Source organism: Heloderma suspectum, chromosome 3 (genome assembly GCF_057233095.1).
Source record: "Heloderma suspectum isolate Gila_16-S chromosome 3, 16-S_ref, whole genome shotgun sequence".
NCBI lineage: Eukaryota > Metazoa > Chordata > Lepidosauria > Squamata > Helodermatidae > Heloderma > Heloderma suspectum.
In genome coordinates, this window is record NC_139460.1 from 35,004,817 (window position 1) to 35,030,012 (window position 25,196).

General features: G+C 44.0%; 1 long non-coding RNA gene across 1 annotated transcript; it reads left to right on the forward strand.

The window, feature by feature from the left end:
- The first annotated feature begins 15,355 nt into the window (after positions 1–15,355).
- LOC146349533 (uncharacterized) lies at positions 15,356–24,868 on the forward strand. The gene is made up of 3 exons (XR_014789011.1): positions 15,356–15,504; positions 19,833–20,069; positions 24,495–24,868. It is a non-coding gene; the product is annotated as an uncharacterized LOC146349533 (long non-coding RNA).
- The last annotated feature ends 328 nt before the right edge of the window (positions 24,869–25,196 follow it).

Genomic DNA, 25,196 nt, shown 5'->3' on the forward strand with positions numbered 1-25,196 from the left:
CCATGAGACTGAACTAGGAGCTCAGTAGAGAAAATTCTAAAATGAAATTTGTTTTCTTCATTAAACATTTCTTCAGTGAGCCCCAATGTATGAGGATGTTTTGGAAAGTGGCACCTATTTCAGCACAAACTCATTTTGCTCACTTTCCAAAACACCCTCTTACAATTAGACTCTGCGTTTCATTTTGCATATACTCTGTGATTTGCAGCCTATTTACTATACTCCATGGGGCTTTTCCTGCACTACTCAAGAACAAAGGGATTGTGCTGAGCATTGTGGCCTTGGAGGCTGTACATCTTTGAGAATACATTTTGGAAATCCTATGCAAAGCAAGAAACAAAATACAGCTTTTGGGGCATGAGATTGCTTTGCAGAAAGAAGTGCTTTCATTCGGGGCTCAGTTCACCAAGGTATTCAAGCATGCCTGTATGCGTTTAACTTGAAGCATGCAATTAAGCCCTGATTACAGTGGCGCTAGTCTACTTGCTGAATTAATGTCTGAACTGTTTCTCATGGAAAGCTGCTGTGTTGTAGTTCCCCACTGCATCCAAATCATTTATGATCTTTCACATTACAGCCTGCACCTGGCAGTATCACATAAAGTACCAAATCCTGTTCCTATTGAAGTCTTGTGGGCACTTTGCCATTGGCTGCAACTGGAGCCGAAGCACGTACAGTTTTTCCTCTCAGCAGGGAAAAAGGTGGTATAAAATGATATCGTTTGCTGAACTGCTGCCAGACTCTTAAATTTGTATTCTTACGTTCAAGGCATTTTTGGGCCCCAGGAAAGGTGCAAGGGGGGCAGGGGGAAGCAAAGCTGATTTTAGTACTAATTTCCACAGTAATGTGTCGAGATAATTACTTTAGTGAGTGCAAGGAAAATGTATGTTTCCGTTAAAGAGGTAGTCCGTGCATATTTACAATGCTGTATTTTTCTCATGAGGATCACAACTATAACAGGAGAACCAGGCTGTTGGAAACCTGGATTGAATGTCAGGAGCCACAGATGCAGAGTGTTCTCTTCCCAATGTGTAACCAATACATTTCAATGCAGGGAGAGGCTCACAGAAAGCATGGAAATCATTCTGTGCCCTGCTTGTATAAATCCACCCATAGAGCCAGTTTACTTGATAAGCTTACTAGGTAAAAAAAACTTCCTACAGCCCAGAAAAAGACAACCAAATTATTAAGGGGCTGGAGCATCTCCCCTATGAAGAAAGGTTACAACGACTGGGAATGTTTAGCTTAGAAAAAAATGAGTAAGGAGGTGTACAAAATTATGCATGGTGTAGACGAATGGATAGGGAGAATTTTTTTTTCCCTATATCGTGTAATACTAGAAGTGGGGTTATCCAATGAAGCTGAATGGTGGGAGATTCAGGACACATAAAAGGCAATACTTCACACAGCACATAGTTAAACTATGGAGTTCACTACCACAAGATACAGTGATGGCCACAAATTGGGATGGCTTTAAAGGCTACTTTTATACAAATGGCTACTTGTCATGATGGCTATATGCTACCTCCAGCATCGAAGGCAGTATGCCTCTAAATACCCATTGCTGGGGAACATAGCCAGGCAGGTGCTGTTGCACTCATGTTCAACTTGTGGGTTTCCCACAGGCAGCTGGTTGGTCACTATGTGAACAGAATGGTGGACTACATAGGCCTTGAGTCTTATTCAGCAGGGCTCTTATGTTCCTTTACCCACAGTAGCTCATCTGGGGTATTATCCATTTTGCACAATCAAGCTACTATAGGAAAGCAGCTGTCCTGTCATCATATACAAATTGTGCTCAGTTTACACATCTTATGAACTGATCTTGAACATTCACAGGTGGTAATCTGCTCCTCAAAGATAAATGGAATCATAAGGGCTTTTGCTAGCTTGGGAGTGGGTGGTGGGCAGATGGAATAAGAAATAATGAGCCCAGAACTGGAAAAGATGCATCTAAGGCTGCAGTCCTATACACATTTACCTTGGAGTAAGTCTAATTGAACACAATAGGATTTATGTCTGAGTAGACATGCCTGGGTTGCAGCCTATGCCTTGTTGCAATCAATGCAGCTTAAGTAAACTTAAAACAACTGAAGTGTCATTGCTTTCAGTCAGACTTACAAATGACTACCGTTTCTGGATTTGGGCCAGTGGTTAACAGCTGTGTACTGACATTTATTACAAAACCATTATGTCTGTCTGTCCTATCTATCATCTCTTTCCTCTTTAGTTTGCTTAGGCCTGTGCACATTTACCTGTTTGGCAGTACAACTCCCAACTTGTGCTTGAACTATGGCTTACATTTGACCTTTAAATTACTAAATCTGGGCCCCAAATATCGTATGGAGCAGCTTCTTCTGTATCATCCTTCCCAGGACTAAGATCTGCCAGTAAGGTCCTGCTTCAAATTTCACCTTGAGGTAAGCTTATCAGAAAAGCAGGCCCTTTTCTGAAATGGCCCCAGAGCTGTGGAATTTTGCTTCCTCGAGAACAGCCTCCCCTAACCTTGCATCCTCAGATGTGTTGATTAGAAAAGCAATGTGAATCTGCACAGTTTTCCTTAATCTTGTTATTTGTTACAGTAACATCCTACATTTCTTTACAGGAGCATAGGGATGATATATACATTTTATGGCAACAGGAATATGTGCTGTATTTATAACAGCTTACTGCAGGGAATACAGAAATAATGACGGGAAGTGCATTAGCAAGCCATGCTTACCGGGAGCTTCCTGGCTTGTTTTAAATGCATATTTGAAGATACATGTGTCCATTTCACATGCTGTCTGAAGGAATATTGGCATAAACATGGTAAAAGACACCTACTCTCATAAAGGGTGAATCAGCTCTCATTATGTGTCAACCTGTGTATGCAGGGGTTCCCAAGAAAGTATTGGTCAGGCCCACTGATGTGTTTACCTTCAAAGATGGAAAGGCATCATATACAAGGTTATGTCCAAACAACATACACCCTTCAGTTCATCTTTCACTCTTTTCCATACTTGCTATAACATTGCTGTTCTAGCTACACATCCACTTGATCTCCATTTCCAATACGTGCTTTCCTGAATATGCCCACCTACAGACCTGTGATCACAGCAAGCCAAGCGAGTTTCTATCCCAGAGGCAGCAGATATCTCTGGCAGACTTCCCACTGATCATTCTTGTGCTCACATACTGGCCCAGTCCGCAAGTCACAACAACCCACAGTTGATAAAGAAGCAGGAGCCAGTGAGCGTACTGGCTCCTGACTGACTGACTGCTCCCACTGAGTTAAACAACCCAGGGACACTCCAGACTTGTAACCCAAGAACAAACCATGGGTTCCAGGTCTGGGTTGTTCTTCCCCCAACAGCCTACAATTCCAGTTTTGGACATCATGATAAAAAACACTCTCCATCCCTGAGTTGTTTATTGTGATGTCCAAACCTGGAATTGTAGGTTGTTGGGGGAGGAACAATCCAGACTTGTAACCCAAAAACAAATTATGGGATGCAAGTCTGGGTTGTTCTTCCCCCAACAACCTACGATTCTGGGTTCAGACGTCATGATAAACAACCACACTCTGTCCCTGGGTTGTTTAACTCAGTGGGAGCAGATGGGCAGCCAGGAGCTAGCACACTCGCTTGTTCCCGCTTGTTCACGGCTCCCCAGGGTTTGTTTAAACCCTGGGTAGCCATGATGTGGAAAATGGGTCTTTCTTTAGCCTGAATTATTCACAGACATAGGAAGAAATCTCACAAGACATATGCATATTTGCACCACAAGACGTGTGTATATTTGCACCAGCAAGGGTTTCTGGACATGTGCACAGATCATTGAAAGATGTACAATGGTGGATCACCTCTACCTTTTTCAATATGGAACCTGTCAATCTTTTAATGGCAAGTTGGGGACAGAGCAAGAGATATCTATTCTGCTTGGCAAGTATGGGGCACTGCTACAGTTGCTTCTGCATAAAGTTCTGTTTGAATTGTGTCAGCTAATGCTCATTCCATAGTCTCATGTTGCCAATTAGTCCTTCACATGCTGTTTTCACTCCAGCGCCACTTGCCATGCACACAAAACACTTTGCCAAGACCTCGTTTAGTCCCTTATGCGACAAAGGGGTTGTCGTGGGTTTAAAAAAATGTCACTGTTATTTTTTGTTGGTTCATGTAGACCAGAAAGAACATTATTTTTAGAACTGTAAACAGAAAGGACCAAATGATGGGTCAGTGGATGAAGTGAAAACTGACAACAGTTATTTTGCCCTGATCATAAACACATCATGTGCAAACAAGCGCCACTGAGAGCAGTGAACAATTATCAGTGTAACATAATATTCCGAGTAATGTGTACTTCAGGGTACAAGTTTGAAAATTAATACTTGCTTTCTGTAAAGAGACACCTTCACTGTGTATTACAATTCTTAAGGTATTTCTACACAAAAAGAGCTAAAAATGTGTACTTGCATAGCTTAACATACTGTGATTTCTAGAAATTCTGAAAACAAGACTAAAAGACTTAACAGGACTCTCTCCCTTATAGAATTTTCTGCAGATAAAATACTGGGGGACATACAAGGGGCAAAGTACATTTTAGGGTGATAATGGTATATTTCACATGAATGCTCCCAACCAGTGGAGGCTACTGGTTCTAATTTTGATGGGGCTGTGATTCCATTCTGGGTTTTAGTCAGAACCAGCCAAAACTCTAAAATATTTGGCTGGTTCTGACTAAACCCAGAATGGAATCACAGCCCCACCGAAACTGGATCCACCAGCCTCCACTGCTCCCAACCTAAACACATTTTTTCATGGAATCATTGGACTAGAGTTGGACTAGATGGCCTTGAAGATGGGCTTGGAGGTCATCTAGTCCAACCCCCATTCAATGCAAAATGCAACTACAGCATTCCAGGCAAATGGCCATCCAGCCTTTGCTTACATCTCCAAAGTAGATGTAAGCCCTACTGATTTTGTTGGAGCTAACTTTCAAGTCTCCTTCATGGATCACTGCCTTGTTGTGGTGAAGGGGCTTGCATAACTCAGTGAAGCCATAAGCTATGCCGTGCAGGGCCACCCAAGACAGACAGGTCATGGCAGAGAATTCTGACAAAATGTGGTCCACTGGAGAAGGAAATGGCAACCCACTCCAGTATTCTTGCCAAGAAAACCCCATGGAATGTATCACAAGGCTAAAAGAGATGGCGCCGGAAGATGAGCCCCTCAGGTCGGAAGGTGTCCAATATACTACTGGGGAAGAGCAGAGGGAATTTCCAAGTAGCGCCAGAAAGAGTGAAGCGGCTGGGCCAAAGCCTAAAGGACACTCAGCTGTGGATGTGCCTGGTGGTGAAAAGAAAGTCCGATGCTGTAAAGAACAATATTGTTTAGGAACCTGGAATGTCAGAACAATGAATCAAGGTAAGCTGGAGGTGGTCAGACATGAGATGGCAAGATTGAACATCAACATCTTGGGAATCAGCGAACTAAAATGGACAAGCATGGGCGAATTTAATTCGGGTGACCATTATATCTACTACTGTGGGCAAGAATCCCTTAGAAGAAATGGAGTAGCACTCATAGTCAATAAAAGGGTGGGAAAGTAGTACTGGGGTACAATCTCAAAAATGATAGAATGATCTCAGTACGAATCCAAGGCAAACCATTCAACATCACAGTAATTCAAGTCTATGCCCCAACCACTGAGGCCGAAGAAGCTGAGGTTGATCGGTTCTATGAAGACCTACAACTAGGTCTGAAGACCTTCTAGAACTAACACCAAAAAAAATGTCCTTTTCATCATAGGGGATTGGAATGCTAAAGCAGGAAGTCAAGAAATCACTGGGATAACAGGCAAGCATGGCCTTTGTGTACAAAATGAAGCAGGACAAAGGCTAATAGAGCTTTGCCAAGAGAACACGCTGATCATAGCAAACACTCTTTTCCAACAGCACAAGAGGCGACTCAACACATGGACATCACCAGATGGTCAATATCGAAAACAGATTGATTATGTCCTTTGCAGCCAAAGATGGAGAAGTTCTATACAGTCAGTAAAAACAAGACCTGGAGCTGACAGTGGCTCAGATTGTGAGCTTCTTGTTGCAAAATTGGCTTAAATTGAAGAACGTAGGGAAAACCACTAAACCATTCAGGTATGACCTAAATCATATCCCTTATGAATATACAGTGGAGGGTCAAGAAGCAACAGTAAAAACCAGACATGGAACAACTGATTGGTTTAAAATTGGGAAAGGAGTACAACAAGGCTGGATATTGTCGCCCTGCTTATTTAATTTATATGCAGAGTACATCATGAGAAATGCCAGGTTGGATGAATCACAGGTCGGAATTAAGATTGCCGGGAGAATTATCAGCAACCTCAGATATGCAGATGATACCACCCTAATGGCAGAAAGCGAAGAGGATCTAAAGAGCCTCTTGTTGAGGGTGAAAGAGGAGAGTGCAAAAGCTGGTTTGAAACTCAACATTAAAAAAAACTAAGATCATGGCATCTGGCCCCATCACGTCCTGGCATATAGAAGGGGAAGAAATGGAAGCAGTGACAGATTTTATTTTCTTCGGCTCCGAGATCACCGCAGACGGTGATTGTAGCCATGAAATTAAAAGACGCTTGGGAGGAAAGCTATGGCAAACCTAGACAGCATAGTAAGAAGCAGAGACATCACCTTGCCAACAAAGGTCCGTGTAATCAAAGCTATGGTTTTCCCAGTAGTAATGTATGGCTGTGAGAGCTGGACTGTAAGGAAGGCTGAGCGCCAAAGAACTGATGCTTTCCAACTGTGGTGCTGGAGAAGACTCTTACGAGTCCCCTGGACTGCAAGGAGGTCAAATCAGTCAATCCTAAAGGAAATCAACCCTGACTGTTCATTGGAAGGACAGATACTGAAACTGAAGCTCAAATATTTTGGCCACGTAGTGCGAAAAGAAAACTCTGGAAAAGACCCTGATGCTGGGAAAGACTGAAGGCAAAAGGAGAAGGGGACGGCAGAGGATGAGATGGCTAGATAGCATCACCGATGCAATGAATATGAACTTGAGCATGCTGTGGGAGAGAGCAGAGGACAGGAAGGCCTGGCGTGCTATGGTCCATGGGGTCACGAAGAGTCGGACACGACTTAACGACTGAACAACAACAACTTTCAAGTAAGCATGCTTAGGACTGCAGGCTTATTTCAATTTCCAGTTTATGATTCAGTAATAGCCTGTATATGTAATAGTCTATATAAGACCAGTGCTTGACTTTGCAGCATGCTCGCCATCACACCCATTGCTTTGCCAGTATGGGACGTCTCCCTGCATCCTGATCTTGAGTGGTTTCACCGCCAGTGAGTCGCTGTGCAGGAAATGGAAGGGAGCCGACATTTTTGTTTGCTTCATGTCATTACCATTACTCACTATTGTCCACTTGGACCACCTTAAACAATTTCGCTTTTCCTCTTCGGTGTTTACACCCCACAGATTTATGACTCCCCTTAGTCATAGTTCACCACCACCACCACCACAGAGGTTTAATCCGTTATTTGTATAAATAAACCACTGTTTAGTTAATTCCTTTCGACTTTTCCTCTCTGCAATCTGGCAGAACTATACACAGTGTCCTAGACTTGACACCATCAAGTTTGGACAGGGAAGGACTTGTTTCTTGCTTGTTCCATGACACCATATGTACAACCTCATCTCATTTTGGGAAATGCCAAAGTCATATATTTTTCCAGCCAGGAGATCACTCCCACCCATGAAAAGATGTGATATATGCACCAAGTGACAGCCCTAAAAAACTCAACATTCTGTCTGAAGTTCATGGTTCGTTGGAAAGTATCGTGCCACCCATTCATTCATGCCATTTTCATGGATACCCATATACGGGAATTCTTCAAAAGTAATCCTCTGACAGGAAAATGCAGTATCTGGATTTGCTCTTATATATTGGCATTTGTGACAGCACACACTGTGTTGGATCCAGACTTAGTCATACTTAAAAACCCATTTAAATCAATGGAAATTCAGCTAGTCATTGGATCTACTCCAAGTATAGCTCCATCTGGATCCAACCCATTGTCATCTCAGTTGTGGACTTGCACTCTTCTTTAGCAGCAATTGTGTACATGGGTTGAATCCAGATTTAGTCATACTTGGAGCACACCCATTTAAATCAATGGGGTCTATGCTATCATGACTAACATAACTCCTATTGATTTCAGTAGGTCTACTCTGAGGATGGCTAAATCGGGATCCAACTTCATATGTTTTTCCTACATGGACAAGTACACCTGTTCCTATTTCCTTCTGTGGGCTTTAGGCAGAAGTTATCGGCGGGCTGTTCTGTAAGCTTTTAAAAAAATCAGGATATGCTTCAAATGTTTGTTGTTTATTGTTGGGGTGAGTCTGGCCAGCCCTAGCACTATCCCCCACCCACATATGTTAACTATAATGCCTGCATAGGGCTCTGGTTGTCTCCTTTTTGTCCTATTTCCCGTATTTCCAGTAAAGCAATGAAATTGGTGATACAAGATGTTCTTCGTGGATACACTCATATTGCATGGCTTATGGTAGCAGGTCTGTTTGAAACATCTTCCCGTTAAACCTTTCATTTTTCTGGTGATTATTGCCAGCCTGTTCTCTATCATCCATCAGCACAGGGGTTTGCTCAGTGCTTCATAACTAGAGAGGTGCCAGAGTTCAAGCTGGTCTGGAAATACCATCCTCTGGCCTTTCCTGAAGTTTTCCCCCCTAATGCATGAGATGTGAGCACTCTCTGTAGCTCCTCAGTGCTGTGGAAAATGTACTCTGTACCTGCTCAGGAGCACTTTTGTCCATTTTTACATAATCTGTTCCAGGCCTGAACCCTGTCATTGTAAACTGATGTTGGTGCTAAGCTCTGTCATAAATTAAACCACTGTTTCACTGGGATGTCAGTGGCATAGCTAGAACAGAGGCCTGCGAGGTAATTTTGGGAAGAATAAGACTTGGAAAAAGGAGTTGACAGCAGATAGGAGCAGGGAAAGGAGAACACAAGAAGAGCTGTCCTGGTTCAGACCAAAGACCTATCTAGGCTTGTATTCTGTTTGCACAATGGCCAACCAGACGTCCATGGGAAGCCCATAAACAGGACATAAGGGCAATAGCAACTGCCCCCGCTTGTGTTCCCCAGCATGCTGCCTCTGATGTAATTCGCTACATGTAATATGTAGCTATCATGACTGGTCACCACTGATAGCCTTATCCTTGATTAGGACAATGGAGCAAACAGGTAGATTCAAGGATAGGAGATGATGCTCAGCTGCAGACCTCTTCCTTTTAATGGGGCTGCTGGATGTTGAAAGCAATGGGAGAGAAGGGAAGCTTCAATACTCTTGGCTTTGCTTGCATTTTCAAGGTGCCAGGGCAGGGCTACACATTATGTCCTGCTGACTTGCTCCCCCTTTCACTTCCCCAGGCACTGAGAACTTCCAGGAGCAATGCTATCGGGATACTGAGGGAGTATCTGGGGTTTAAGATGTCTTTGTAAACATCGGTTGGATCCAGATTTAGAAGCATGCAACTGGGCTTGTGGAAGCAGACGTCCCCACAGCAGACATCTTCATAAAGCCCCTCCACCCCCTGGAAATGCTACACAAAGGGTCAGGGGACCCTGCTGAATGGGCTGAACTGTGGTACTGGGGGAGATATGCCCCCAAATCAGGAAGAGGCACCTTTCTTGAGCGGAACCTTACATCTATAGAAGGCAGATGCAGCTGCTTCATTTGCAAATATATAAGCAGAGCATAAGTGGCAGCAAACAGGAAGTCCTATAAAGCAGAAGACTACCAAGGAGCAACCTGGGCACCTCCTTCCCAAGGCGGTGCCCTGTTTCAGCTTGCTTCAGCTAAAAACTGTGTGTGTGTGTGTGTGTGTGTGTGTTTGAAACTGACTGAGAACTCCATTTCTCATGCATACACATCTAAACCCTTCTTTTCAGCCAGAGAAATACCACTTTGTCCAAGATCTGCAGGTATGGTCTTGGTCACCCCATTTCCCTTTTTCTCTATTACATTTGCTCAAGCTGAATAGAAATAGAATCATATATGATGCAGAAGCTGCACCTATAGCATGTCAGAGATTGTGGAATGGATTAGAAGCCACCCCCACCATGCCACACACCAGGTTCAGATGACATGGCAACCCACAAGTAATTAGGTAAATGCTGGTCGCATGAGCGGGATGTGCAGGGTGGGGGGAAACAAGCCATACTGTGTTGTTTCCCCCTGTCATAGTGCGAATACGGTCAATATGTCTCTAGAAACTTCTTTCTGCCTCTTTCTCTCTCTTGCTTTTCCTCTCCCTTTTCCTTACATTTAATGAAATTAGGTAATTAGTAATTAGGTAAAGGCCAGAAGGGGCCGCGGTGGCTTAGTGGTTAAGACGCTGAATTGCAGACCGGAAGGTCAGCAGGACAGCAGTTCGAGACCCGAGTGCTGCGTGACGGAGTGAGCTCCCGTCTTCAGTCCCAGCTTCTGCCAACCTAGCAGTTCGAAAGCAAGAAATTGCAAGTAGATAAATAGGTACCGCCTCGGCGGGAAAGGTAACAGCGTTCCGTGCACCTTGGTGTTCAGTCATGCCGGCCACATGACCACGGAAGCGTCTTCGGACAGCGCTGGCTCTTCGGCTTAGAAATGGAGATGAGCACCACACCCTAGAGTCGGACACGACTGGTTGGGGACACCTTTACCTTTTTAAAGGCCAGTCACGTGAGTAGCATGTGCAGGGCAGGAGGAAACAACCCATACTGCATTGTTTCCCCCATCATCGTGGAAACATGGCCAATATGTCTCTAGAAACTTCTTTCTGCCTCTTTCTCTCTCTTGCTTTCCTCCTCCCTCTTCCTTCCATTTAATGAAATTAGGGCTAGCAACAGGATTTTATGGACACAATGTACAACTTGTACTCGGCGTCCAAGCCATTTCCCCCCCAGAGGCTCCACCAGCTCTGTTAAATAAAAAAAAAACCCTAGCATATTATTATTTATTACATTTCTATACCGCCCAATAGCCAAAGCTCTCTGGGCGATTTACATGCAGGGTGCTTCCAGTTGGAGGGCTCTTATTACTACTAATTAGAAGCCATTGTGCAGCTATTCTGTCTTTTTCTCCTTAACAGATTTTCTGCTGTAAGAGAAAAGGCAGAAGAAGTGGTGTGAAAACATGGGAGGGTTATGCGTAGAAGAGTCATCAACTGGACACCTTGTAAAATTCCATAAATGAGGCAGTGTGATTGCACAATAAACACCTCATCTGGAAGCACCCACAGACGGAGGTTGCTCAGTGAGGGTTTAAAAAAAAAATTATATGAAATTATCACAAAAACAAAAAAGAGAAAGGGAAAAAAATCAACAAACAACAACAAAAAGATCACAGCAAAATAAAAATAAAAAGTGTATCCATTCACAATAACGGTTCACAACACCATTAATAACAAGGGAAAGGGAAAAAATTCAACACTTTTGTTTCAAATATATACATTAATATAAGCAATACATATATCTAAACAAGCATTTAGACAAAATTGATGATTGTAGGATATACATCCAAATGCAGCAAATTGAATGATAGGTGATGGGTGTTTATCTTTCCACGCTTGAAGTGTGAGTCTCTTTGCAACCGTAAGGGTGCTCAAACTCCACTTTTGCTGTCCATCTGTTAATCCCTGCATCACAGGAATATAATTTAAAAGTGCATTAACATCACAGACTTTTCAGGAACAAAATGTATATGAGCAATGACCTCCAACCAGCAAGAAGCCACCACAGGGTATGCCCATTCCATATGCCTCGATGAGGCACTGTCCACATTACATTGCCATCATCTAGCAGAGCTAGCCAGCTTCTTCTGATTAAGCTGCCGCGGTGTCCAATTCAAAAATGAAAGCATCGTTTTTTGTTGAATCCGCCTCAGTTTTAAATCTACAGAAATAGTGCATTGGAAGCTAGAGCAACTTTCATCGATTAGGCTGTATGGAGCATTATAATTCCCTATGCCCATTCCTCTCTAACATTCTGAACACCCACTTTATTACATTCCAAAAAGACATTTATAAACAGCTACTGTAGGCTTAAATTTCTGTAATGAACCAATTAATTCCTCCAGTGTACCACAATGTCTGCAGGGTTGAATGAAATCCTGTATGGCTGGACTGTTAGGTGGCCATGTACCCTACTTTCTAGAGGCCAGTGAAGGGCTGTCTTCTGACAGTCCTCTATTTGGAGGCATCCTCTGTTTGAAGGATTCTCCCATCCAAGTCAAGGTTAAAGATAAAGAACCATAAGAAGGGAGAACAGGGGCCTTGAAATCACCCATCAACAGTTAGCACCTGAACAGCAGACCAAGCAGGCACACCGGTCGACTTCCCAACTATATGATAAGATATATTGCATTTCTAGTTAAATTATAGTCATTGTTTCTACGTGTGCATCTCTACATATAAATTAGCATACACAGATTTTATGCAGATTTGTGCCATCTTTCATCCTCTTTTTGGGGAGTGATGCATTTCCTCTCTTCTGGTGATGTTTAAGTGGCCAACCTACAACAACAGACGTTTTATCAGAGTCTTTCCTTTAGGTACCTCAGCCACTTATTTGCCTGCGTCTTGGCTTGAATTTAGGAGTGAGCAGCTGAGCTGAAGAAGGGACAAACTTGTCTCACAGAGCCTCTGTTGCTTTTCCCACTGAGTGAAAGGGGGTTAAAGAGCTCTTTTGCCTCTGCCCCAGTTTTGGTCAAAGAGTCTAAGGTATTTATTAATAGTGTGTGGGTGTGTTTGTATGTGCGTGCGGAATCAGGGGCTATGTTAGCAGCCAGATTGCAAAGCTTTGTTAGTAGATCTGGTCCATGTACCTCCAGTTGCCTATTCCTAGTTGTAGGGTATCACATTAATGGCCCTTCATTCAAAGGAAGCCTAGAAGCCTGTCCCTGCTGCAGGATTTAGTACTTCCTGGATTAGCAAGGTGTTACTCCACACTCGTGGTGTTCCCAGCACTAAGCGATCTTGCAGTATGAAAGCAAAAATAGAAAGTGATCATATTTTCTGGCTCAACTAATTCTTTATATCTAGACAGTCTCCCATACCCTCCATGTAGATCCTTCTCATGTTGCTTGTTAGAGCTACCCAGACAGGAACATGAGTCTCTCACATCGCTCATGCTCATGCCTGCCTGCAGGCTAGATGGCTGTATGTAAACATTTTTTTGGGCCTTGCTTACCAACAGTACTGCAGACAGGAACAATAATAAATCACCTCCAGGAAAGAGGAATACTTGTCTGTTTGTTTTCTGAGGCTCTCCTCAGAAACTGAAGGGTCTACAGAGCCAAAATGTTTATGGTCACAATGAAAACTGGCATCCCCCCGGCAAGGTTTCCAGCTCCCATATGTCCTATTTCGCAGGGCTCACTGTGTGAATGAAGGGCCGGATGCAACAGTGGCTGCCAATGATGTGGATCTGAGCTGGGCACAAATGGCCCCTCAAAATTCTTCGCCCTATTTTTGGGCAGAGAAATTGGGGCAACAATATTACCAAATTTCTTCAGTGGGAGGAGGAGAAATTCTCCAACGGTTTCTCATAGGTAGGGATCACGAGTGGTAGGGGTTGTAGCACGACTACCTTCTATTTTCCTAAGGGTTTTTGCTTTTTTGCACTGCCACTGTAAGTGGCAACAGCATCAACTGTGCGGGCAGCTGGCCCCCATTTTGCATCCTCTACAATGCAGGTGTGAGGGGGGCGATGTTGAATCCAGCTCCAGGGAAGAGGTGGAGCTAGAGCTGAGCCAAATTTGTCCTCCAATTTCCTGAACGTTTTCTTCCCTCATTAGAGAGGCTTCCATTTTTCTGCCTCATTCACAGGACATTTATAGCTTATTTTTAATTCATTTTGGTGGTGTTTTTGAGCTTAATCACTGTGAGGTGGCCGAGGGTGATGTGTGTGTTTTTTCTTTCTTTCTCTCCACTGTTCTGCAGCCTCCCAGGTTGCCTGCACTTCCTGATTTGAAAAGGGAGTGGGAGGAATTACCTCAGGATGTCTTCCCCTGGGCTTTAATGGAACCGTGGGAAGCCATGGAAGCTACAAGCTGCCAGAGATATGATTGTACAGCGAAAGAGAGGATGCTCACACACACTCCTTGGCCAGCTCATAAGAAGGGTGAACCCCAGCCCCAACCCATGTGATTTTTTCTGAAATTTTCTTCTCCTTTGAATTTCTTTTTGAAAGCAATTTATTTTCTATCAAACTGCATGAGAATGGTCGAAAAACATGTGGGAGAAATTTTAACATGGATGTTCACTATGGTACCTTCCTTCCTGACCAGTTTCCAGGCAGACCAGTGCTTCACCCCCTCCCCCTTCCCATGTGGCTAGGGATGGGCGGAACGCTTACCTGCCGTTCGGGGGGGGGCAGGGGAGGGGGGAGGGGGAGGCGATCCGTTCCTCCCCCCTGGAATCCTCTTCAGCCAGCTCTGCTCCGCGAGATGCCATATCACTGGCTGAAGGGGACTACTGACTATGGACCAAATGGCATCCGGGACGCCGTTTGCGGCCATAAAGCCCTTAGTTTAAGGTAAATGCAGCCATTTACGGCTGCATTTACCTTAAACTAAGGCCTATATGGCTGCAAATGGCATCCTGGATGCCATTTGTGTCCTCAGTCAATCCGCCCAGCCAGCAATATTGTATGGCGGCCGTATCACTGCCGTATCGCTGGCGCTCCGGAGCCGGCTGGCAGGGAGGATCTGGCCAGCGAGGATTCCTCCCGGAGGCGCAGGTAGGAGACCACCCTGCAGAACTGGGGGGGCCGGATTCAATAGAATCCGGCCTCGTTGGGGTCCGTGGAGGATTTCTCCAACATCCTTACATGTGGCTCACTATTTTCATGAGATGCTTTTTACCTCATGCAGTCGTATGTTGCACTGCTTCAGCCCTTCCTGTCTTCTCTTATCCCTTTTCCTCTTGGACGGCTTTGACTGGAAGAAGGGACAAGCAGTGGGAGAGTAGCTGGCTCAGTTGCACTCACATACAAATGCATGCTAGAGACATTTAAAAATCCGGTTTCTATTTACTGTCCAAGAAACTGCTGTTAAGCTACCAGAAAGCCGGCATGGTGGTCACGAGCAATAATTCTGCCGTTCCTGCTACTGCATCAGGTCCTTCTAGCCTTCCTTTGCACCTTCTAATTTTTGTATATGAGGCTTCACATTTATTTTATATAATGTAGAGAAGGGTTTTTTTGGAGCCTTGGAGCACTCCTAGTCCTACCTCCTGATGTTAAAGAAACCCCAAGGCTGAAGCTCTGTTGGATGTAAGCTGAATACACAAGGAAGCACAGTGGATTCTGTGCATCTCTCCCAGCCCAGCAGATCACATGAAATCAGCATCGGACAAAATGGAGAAGTAGAAGCAACAGGAAGCACAAGAGCAGTAACTTCCTGAATTTAAGGCCCCTTTCAGGCAGGATATGAGGGCTATGGATGAGCAGGTAAACTCTTTAACGGGATAATTTTAAAGGAGTTCTTTGGGAGTCTTAATTGTGTGTTTTCAAATGTTATCTGTTCTGTGGGCAGGATCGAATCATGTCCTTGCGTAGGTGGCCAAGTCCCCTGGTCCTGGTGGGTGTGACCTGTCCCTTTGGGAAATGAGTGTTTCTGCTCATTTGGGGGCTTGGCCCCAGAAGCGCTACATTGCAGCCACCAGTGGTAAGGGCCTGCGTATGTGCGGTGGCTGGCAGAGCCAGCCGTGTGTGCACCAGGCCCAGCGGACCTGGCTGTCCACGCAAGGGCACAATTGGATCCTGCCCTGTGTTTTTAAATGTTAACTTTGAGGAAAATGTACTTTCTAGTAAAAAAGAAATTTCTTCTTCCTATATGCAGAGGTGGGCAACTTCTGGCCCTTTAGATTTTTTTGGACTATAATTCCCATCATCCCTTAGAATCATAGAATAGTAGGGTTGGAAGGGGCCTATAAGACCATCGAGTCCAACTCCCTGCTCAGTGCAGGAATCCTTACTATTGGCTGAACTGGCTAGGGCTGATTGTAGGCTACAAGTTGCTTACACATTATTAATATATAATAGTATATTAACAATGCAATCCTATGCACATCTACTAAAAAGTAAGTCCCATGGAGTTCAATGGGACTAACTCCTAGGTAAGTGGAGGATAGCAGCCTATGAAGACAGTATAAGGACCAGCTCAAGAATAATCTGAAGGCATCCTATACATTGTTCTCTTTCTCTGAATCTAAGCAGATCATATTTAGATGTGGGACTACTAGGGAGGAAGGAACCCCTTGCATTTTATTCTGATGGGGGGCGGGGAGAAAGATGTGGATTTAAAGGCAATATTTTAAAAAGAAAGCATGAAGCCCTTTATTGTTGGCACTTCAGGAGAATTCGGAGCATTCCTTCAGCTATCCTTATCAGCTACAATTCTGATAGTGGTCCTTATGTCTAAATTAATTGAGAAGCAGGTTCCTATTAATCCCCCCCCCTAAAATATTAAAGGTGCAATCCCATGCATGTTTAGACAGAGAAAAGTCCTACAACTCCCAGCATGCCCCATGCTGGGAGTTGTAGGGCTTTTTTCTGTCTAAACATACATAGGATTGTGCCCTAAATTAATTTGCTTGGAGGTGTTCTTTCCTTTCATGATTAGCACAGAGGGTTTCCCCCTCAATTATAAATCATATATATATATATATAAATAAATAGAGTAGTTCCTTTTCCTGCTGCCTCCTTCCTCCTCATAAAAGATTTGAAGGCAGCTGCTGTTATCCATGCTGGGAAACAGAAGGAAGAATAGTTAAGCACCGCAGCTTTGTTCAGGACTAATGAACTGCTCTCACGCTCCTGACAGCAGCAGCAAGCCAGTCCAACCGCCAGTCAACCTTCATTTGTAAACCGACTCCAGCCGTTCCTTGGGATCGCAGGTTGCCAGTCAGTAGCACCCCATGCAGTCGGTGTGTTGTGTGTGTGTGTTGCAAAAGGAATTTTTAATCAAAACAATGGAAAAGTGTCATTTATGCACAAGAGGCTATTTTGGAAAGTCGAGTAAAATGCCTTGACACCAGGGACAAACCAAAGGTTCCACTTTATTATTTAAACAGTCTGTTTGACAGAACTTCAGAAAATGTGGAGGAAAGAAGGAGGGGACTTCCAACCAGGCCGAAACTCTGACATTTCAGCTAAACTAGGCTAGAATGCGGGACGACTGGAGTTGTCATACTAAGGGCTGGTCTCCTCCCAGTGCTGCCAATAGCACTTGTAGGCCCAGTACTGTGTACACTATGTAGGCAAGGTGCCCCTGTGAGCTCCAGTGTGCTCCTGGACACCCTTCTTGGTGTCCCCCATGGTGCCCTTCCCCTCCCACTGTTATTTTTAAACACATTTTCTTACTGGCAGCAGGGATTGCTGTGAAATAGGTTTCTGTTGGTCCTGAAAAGTGTGGGTTCAAAGGAGTTGTTTAGTGTATTGGGGCTCAAACCCCACCTGTGCCTTGTAATCAGTGTTTGGTCAGGTGTCACGTCCTTTGCCATACTTCCCAGGTCAGCCATTTTGTCAAATCATCAGCACCAACACCAAAGATCTGATCACAGGAAAGGGAAGGGAAATCTAGGCCCCGCCCACTGTGTCTTCTGGATCTGGGCTCTGGTTTGGACTAGTGCCCATTTGCATACCCAGTGCTTTATCCAGCTACACACACAGCTATCTGGACTGGGGCAAAAGGCAGCTTCAGTTTCAGCCCATTAGGAGAAAGTCTGTGCTTTGTTTAACTGAATTACTCATTTGGATGACTTAGCTTCCACTAGGTGAAATCTATTGCTGCTGTATAATTTCAGTGCAGTTTGTATGGTGCAAACTCCTGTGCAAACGCCATTGAGGTGTGTAGTAGCAGCTTGGTGGATTGCTTCCACTGAAATCTTCCTATTTTTATTGGGGATGTTGTTGGAAGTCTGAGGCCTTGAAACCTTCTGCCAAAAGTAATAGTTCCGGTTTGTCTGTACCAGGTACCAATGAGCCAGGCCAGTGGTTGCAGCACCATGGAAAGTTGCAATGACAGGGGCTAGAGGCCTTGCGAGTCCCTCCATCCAGTCCACCCTTCCTAAGCTTCATCCCCTGCCTCAAGAGTATGGATCCTTAAAGAGCCAACCCCACATACTCCAGCCTGAAGGGGAACACTTCTCCATCCTGTGGCCTTCTGCCAGATGTGCTCCCTGCACTATCGGGCAGGCACAATGGAGCAAAATTTTCTTGACTCTTCAGGAGAATTGGGCTTATGGAGGATAAGGCTGTCAGTGGATACTAGTCCTGATGGCTCTAGGCTACCTCCAGTATCAGAGGCAGTATACCTATGTACACCAGTTCCTCTGGAACATGGGCGGGAGGGTGCTGTTGCACTCATGTCCTGCTTATGGGTTTCCCTTAGGCAGCTGGTTGGCCACTGTGTGAACAGAATGCTGGACAAGATAGACCCTGGTCTGATCCGGCATGGCCCTTCTTATGTTCTTAAGGCATCCATGAGTGTCCTGGTTCAGGTTCCACAGGCTGCCAACCACTCATGTCAGGTTCATTACCAGGTCTGTTTCGTCAGGTTCTCTGACTCTTGAGCTTGAGGCTGGGGCCATGACAGTAATTATCAAGAACAGCCCAATCTGCAGGTAAACCCCTTGAATATATTGGGTGTCAAATTTCACACTAACCCTGGGATGGGGGTGGAGGATGGGGAATGAAGAAGCCAAATACACAAAACACATTTAGTTTACTGCAAATAATTTTTGCGCACATGCACAATGGTCAACACTCCCGTTCAAAACTACAGATATGCCATTTCCACACACTCTCACCCCAAACATTCTCAAAGTAAAAGTCAAATGATCTTCCTTTGGTTGCTCTGGGAGGGGAACAACCCCAGCTGTAACATAGTGCTGTATGTAAACTACCAGAGGGACTTCATTAAAGGTAAAAATGGTAACGCTTGGAGAAATGGGAAGAAACTCCACTCAACCATTGGAAAGTTGCTTCCATCTGCTGGTGGCCAATTAAACATTTGTCCGTAGCAGAGAATGTTTCTCTCATAGCATTCTCTTCATACCCAGAATAAAAACCTGAAAAACAACATTTAGGGCACGGTCCTATGGGATGCGCCTTGCATACTTGCAAGCCTCCAAACTCGGAGGCTTATGAGTATCCAGTGCAGAGTGGGAGGTGCAATGCATTTTAGCGAGACTGGCAATTTCACCTGTCTAGCAGAGGCTTCAGGGAGGGGGAGGGAAGGAGGCTGGGGATACCTTATAACCCCACGTCCCCAGTCTCCTCCCCTCCCCACCCCCAGGAAACCTTTCACCCCCTACGAACTTGCATTTGCAAGCTCGTAGCAGCAGCTAGCATGGTCTTTCCATGCTGGCTGGGCAGGAGGGGAGCATGGCTTCCTGTCTGCAAGCTCAGAGCCAGGAAACCGAAATATCCTGTGTCCCCCAGACACTGTCTAGGGGGCATAGGATTGCTCTCTTAAGGCACAATCCTATGCATGTTTAGATGGAAAAAGGCCTACAACTCCCAGAATGCTGCGAATTGTAGGACTTTTTCCTGTCTAAACATGCATAGGATTGTGCTCTTAAGCAATTTGACATGGTGAACTTGTATCTTCATTCTCCAATAATTAAAAAGAGAGAGAGACAGCAAATGGCCAATAGTTGAACTCTGCAAACTGGGAGCTACATTGAGGATGTTTGCCTAATAGAGTGCTCCACCTCCCACCACCCACCCTGTGTAAATCTCAAGTGACCTAATTGTTTTATTTCATCGGGCAGCCTATTTCTGGAAGTGAGACAAGAAATTGAGATGGTGTCTGAAGTCTAATGGCCACTGAGAGGAGAGTGGCGAGATCCCAGTCCATTTCCTGAAGGAAGAAGACCAAAGTGGGACAAAAAGACCATGGACACAGCAGCTGTTCAGTTGTGCTTTCTAAGCAACGCTGCAGATGTTTTCTGAATGGATTCATTAATGCCAAAATTACATCTGGAAGATCTTCTCTGCAAAACCACCCAGTAAGTTAGTCAAGCCACAAAACAATTCACTCTTACTGCTAAGTGTGGTTATGTTTTCCTCCCTCTGAACTTTCTGCACTCATTAATGCTAGCTTCTTTGCATCCAGTTCCCTGGCTAGTCCAGTCTGGTAGCAGCAGTGGTTGAGTTGTGGCACAGCCTATGTTTAATCAAGGAGGGAATGCTTGCATCAAATATCAGGGCAGCAATGGAAGTTAAGTGTTTTTTGAGGCAATGAGCTATGTTTTTTTATGGGGTCCTTCCCATCTTCCCCAAGGACAGCAATCCGTCTCATGTGAAGAATACAGAATAATACAATTGGAGAAGGTACAATAGATGCTTTACCATTTAACAAAGGACAGTATTATATAACCCATATGAAGTTCCCATGTACTTCTTGAACAGCACAAGATCAGCTCCTAAATGGCTCCTTTTTTCTTGCTTTCACTGGACATGGGTTTTCCCACTAGTGGCCAATTTGTGACACACCTAATAGAGTGGCCTTGTATCTACTTTTACAAAGGACAGTCCTCTATTTGAAGGACTGTCCTCTTGATTTGAAAGCATCCTGTATTTGAAGGGGTGCTCTGTCCAAGTGTGGTATAAGATGAAGAACCATCAGAAGGAAGAGCTGGCCCTTGAAGTTGCCCATTACCTGGACAGCAGACTGAGCAAGGCATACAGGTCGCCTGGTCACAGTCTTCAACACTATGGTGAAATGTATTGTATTTCTATTTAAATTATAACAATTATTTCTAAATTTGCATCTTCCACACTATGGTGAAATGTATTGTGTTTCTATTTAAATTATAATAATTATTTCTAAATACATATAAATTAGCATATGCACATTTTATGCAAATTGGTGTCCTCTTTCTTGGTGATTCATAAGTTGCCACCCTAGGTTGGAGCAGTGGTCTTCTTCCAGGCCTTGCTATGACATAGACTTGGTTCATACAACCTGACAGCCCACCATGGCTTAGTTTACCCATAGGGGCTGTTGTATCGTGCCAGGTGCATGTGGGCATCATTTTTGCATAGCACCCACAGGCGCCTGGCTTGCTGTGGCTTTCCATGCTTTCACATGTCATGTCATGTGAGCCCAACACTCAAATAACCCATTGGGTTTTTTTAGGGTTATTTGATGGTTGTCTAAGTGTCAAACCACCCCTGCTGCCTGGGTTTGCACAACATGGCAAGTTGGGCGACCATGCAAAAATGGGGCCCATGAGTGCCCGTCACAATGCAATAGCCCCTGCAGGTAAATTAACCTATGATGGGTTGTTGTGACATGCAAACAGACTTATAGTTTCAGGCCTGTACTTCTCTTTGCCTTCATAGAATCATAGGGTTGGAAGGGGCCTACCACGCCATCATGGTTGAATTAATTCCTGCTTCCCAGATCAGTGAACAAAACCTTCTTAGGTATGGCAAAGTGCATATACTCTGTAGTATGTTCTGTGCTATACTTGGATTTGACTTGTGGCACTCTTGTCAAAATGATTGGCTGACATGGGATTAGAAGATTCTTTTCTATTTCTCCTCTTCCTTGACTGCATGAGCTGAATTCTTTGGGGATCTACGAAGGCCAAACTTCATAACTCTTCCCCTCCAGTGAACATGTCTGGTGATGGTATGGCTGAAGATCTTGGAGTGGGGGACAAATCAAATATGTTTAGAGTAGACTTATTGAAGTCAGTGGGACTTATGACTGAAGTCCCACTGATTTGAATGGGTCTATGTTAAGCATGACTAAGTCTGGATCCAACCCTTCATCTGAAAGCACCCATAAAATCAACAACATCAATATTGAAACCAGTCAACAAGCAAAATGGCCATGGGCAAAGCAGTCCTATCAGGGCAGGGGAAGGGAGTCCATGGTGGAAGAACCACCACTTTCTAAACTCTGTTGTGCTTGTGCCAAGGTGGAAGGTGATGGCGTGGCTTTTTTCTCCCCCCCTTTTGTTGATGCTGGGTATTATTACTCCTCCTCCTCCTCCTCCTACATTTATATCCCACCCTTTTTTCCTCTTGCAAGGAACCTAAGGCGGCTTACATGGTCCCACTGGAATTGCATTCAGCCACTGCTTCCATTTGGCCAAGGAGTCAAAATTAGGGTAAAACCAGGGCTTAGTGAAAATGGCTTCCCAAAATTCTCTACCCTATTTGTGGGTGGTGAAATTGGGGTGAGGAGAGGACATTTTGATAAAAATTCCTTGGGGGAAGAATTCTCCAGGAGTTGGGCGGGGCTGGAGGCATTCTGAAAAAAGAAAATTCTCAGAAAATGTATCAGGAAATTATTTTATGAGAGATTTTGGCTCAGTTAATATTGAATAAAACTATGTTGTTTGTTCATACAGATGGATGAAGGAAGCAATGGGCTAAGACAGGAGAATTCAAAGACATGGGGATTGCTTCATTCAATATTAAAATATATTGGGCTGGATCTATACTTGAGCCCAAAAGTCTCCACTGGGTAGAGAATTGTGGAGTTGGGGGAAGCATTTAGCTGAATGTTCTTGGGGAAACAAGGGGTGACATTCTCCCACAGTTTGGAGGACCCCCCCCAACCCCAACTTAAGGTAAAGCACACATGGCACTTTTTACAAGGTATTCAGAAGAGGGTATAACTCAGAGCAATTCACAGACATTCAGGAATATGTAACTACACTTTTATGCTAAATATAAGTTTCAAGATACCTGAGCTGTAATCTGAAAAAGAAAACAGTCTTTCCTCAGAACATTTTTTTTAAATAAAGGTAAGGCTTTTTATTTACATGAATGCTAGGTATAATAAAGCCATGTCTGTATGGAAATTATACAGTTAGGTCTTGCTCCTTTACACAGAAACATTACAAATTATACTTCGTGACAAAATACATAATAGCAGTGTACTTCAGGTGTTCTTCATACTGAGCCATCTGTTAATGTCTCTCCTAATGTAACCTGGACCATTTTCACACATGACATCCCCACCCACCCCTTCTCTCTCATCATACTAGAAACCATATGTGAATGTGGAATAAAAAGGAGGAATGTACCAGTGAATATACATTCTAGTTATTGTTTAGGGCCTGTGGTCAGGAGATGAACAATAAATAGTCTGAACCTGAGAAATGATGTTGCTGAGGAAGTGGAGTGTTCAGAGAGAGGTGGTCTTGTCTACTACTAGCAAAGAGTTGAGCAGGACTCCAGCTGGGGATTCTCCTGGGCCTGTCACTGCTTCGTTTTCACATTGCCAACAGATTTAAACATAACCCAGTATAAAGCCCCACATGTAAGAAACACCCTGAGCATCTACCTTTACTGCAAACGTGTTTGCCATGGCATCTTCCAAAAGAAAAGAAAAAAGCTGGGAAACAAAGATCTCAGACAGAACACCCTCAGATATCTCTGGTAGAACACCAGGTCTGGCGCTACCATTAGGCAAAGTGAGGTGGCTGCCTCAGGTGGCAGATGCTGTGTGGTGGGGAGTGACAGTGAGATGTTAAGAGTACATAGCTGTGCGTGCTACCCATCTTGCCCCGTACACCCTAAGCTAGCCTGTTGCACTCAGGTGTGGTGGAGGACTCTATCCCATCACTAGTATTGAAGTAAGTTTCAACTAGCTGGTCTGGTCAGCTTCTGTATGTAGAACTGTGGGGGGGGGCAGGGACACCATCTTGTTCCTCACCTCAGGCAGCAAAATGTCTGGGGCCAGCCATGCAGAACACCCTCAGAAACCTATTCTTTGGAGGAGGGGGGAAAGTCATTTATGAGTGTCAAACCATTTTTACTTATCCGAAGACAAATTCAAATATTCAAAAATGACATTATTTAGTCAATATGTTCAGAAAAGAGAGAGGATTAGACGGAGATTTTCAATTTCCTTGTTAACTAAAATAAGAAGCTCCCAGGTGAATCATGTCAAGAAGGGTATGTTTTCATTTGAGATTCAAGCCAAAATCCAGCACAGAGTTAGCTAGCAAAGAATGGCTTTCAATCAGACCTAAGTGCACCTAACAGTGTCCTGGACTGAGACTATACATTGATATAATAACTTCTCTTCAAAGGACCCTTGGAGTTGAAGTTTTGTGAGGGGCCTTAGAAATTCTCAACTCCCTAATTTGTTGGAGGAATCCATTAGTTAAATCAGTGAAAAACAAGTTTAAATATTGTAGTACAGATGTAGCTTCCATTGATCACATTTTGAGTTCTGAATCATGGAAAGGCTGTTTGTTTGTTTGATTGCTTTTCTACAGAAATAGACCCAAACAAATCACATTACATGCATATAAATAATAGGGTGGTATACAGGGCAACTAATATTTGGAAATCCCAGTGGCAACAATTTTAAGTCACATGTAATATGCTTTCAATAATCTTCCCCTGAAAGCTTTTCTCCACTGATGTTTCTCTATCTTTATTACCCCCATTTCTGTCTTCAGCTTCCTCCTCTTCCCTTGAGATCTACCTCTAAGAACTGCAATTCTGTATGGAGCATCCATAGTAACGTTATGCTAGATTTTGCAAAGGAGAGACTATCGCTTCAAAGGAAGAACTGCAAATAACTCAAGACGAACCACACTATTTTGTCAACCTTCATTTGGTTTTAATTATTTAAGATAACAACCAATAGTCTCCTGGTAAACACAGTTCTGCTTGTTCTAAAAATAATGTAAGTGCAGTAACTGGAGACTTTGCTCCAGCATCTGCTGTTTAAAACTGTTGGCTGTGAATTGGAGAAACTACATTTTTTGGCATGCATTAAAAAGTGTGTGGTCTAGCGAAGTGCAGATTAGCAAGGCTAGACTGTTATCTTAATTTACAGCCCATATACTTCATCTGTGCTCCACACACATTTTTATTTCCTTTTTTAGGTACATTAGTAACTGGCCCTGACTCTGATAGTTTTATTAGCAATTCGCTGATTCTTCTTGACAAGTTATTACTGACTTCCCCTGGTAGCTCCCTACAGCAAGACCTGAAGCCCTGTCAAGGAACAGAAAACGTCAACGGATTTCTCAGCAGTGCTTAACTCAAACCCTGCTCCATGTTTTTTAATTTCTGACAAGACAATTGTTAAAGGAATGGCATCTTTTGTGCACCGGACTAGGCAGCACATCATATTGATCCAAAGGAACAAGTCA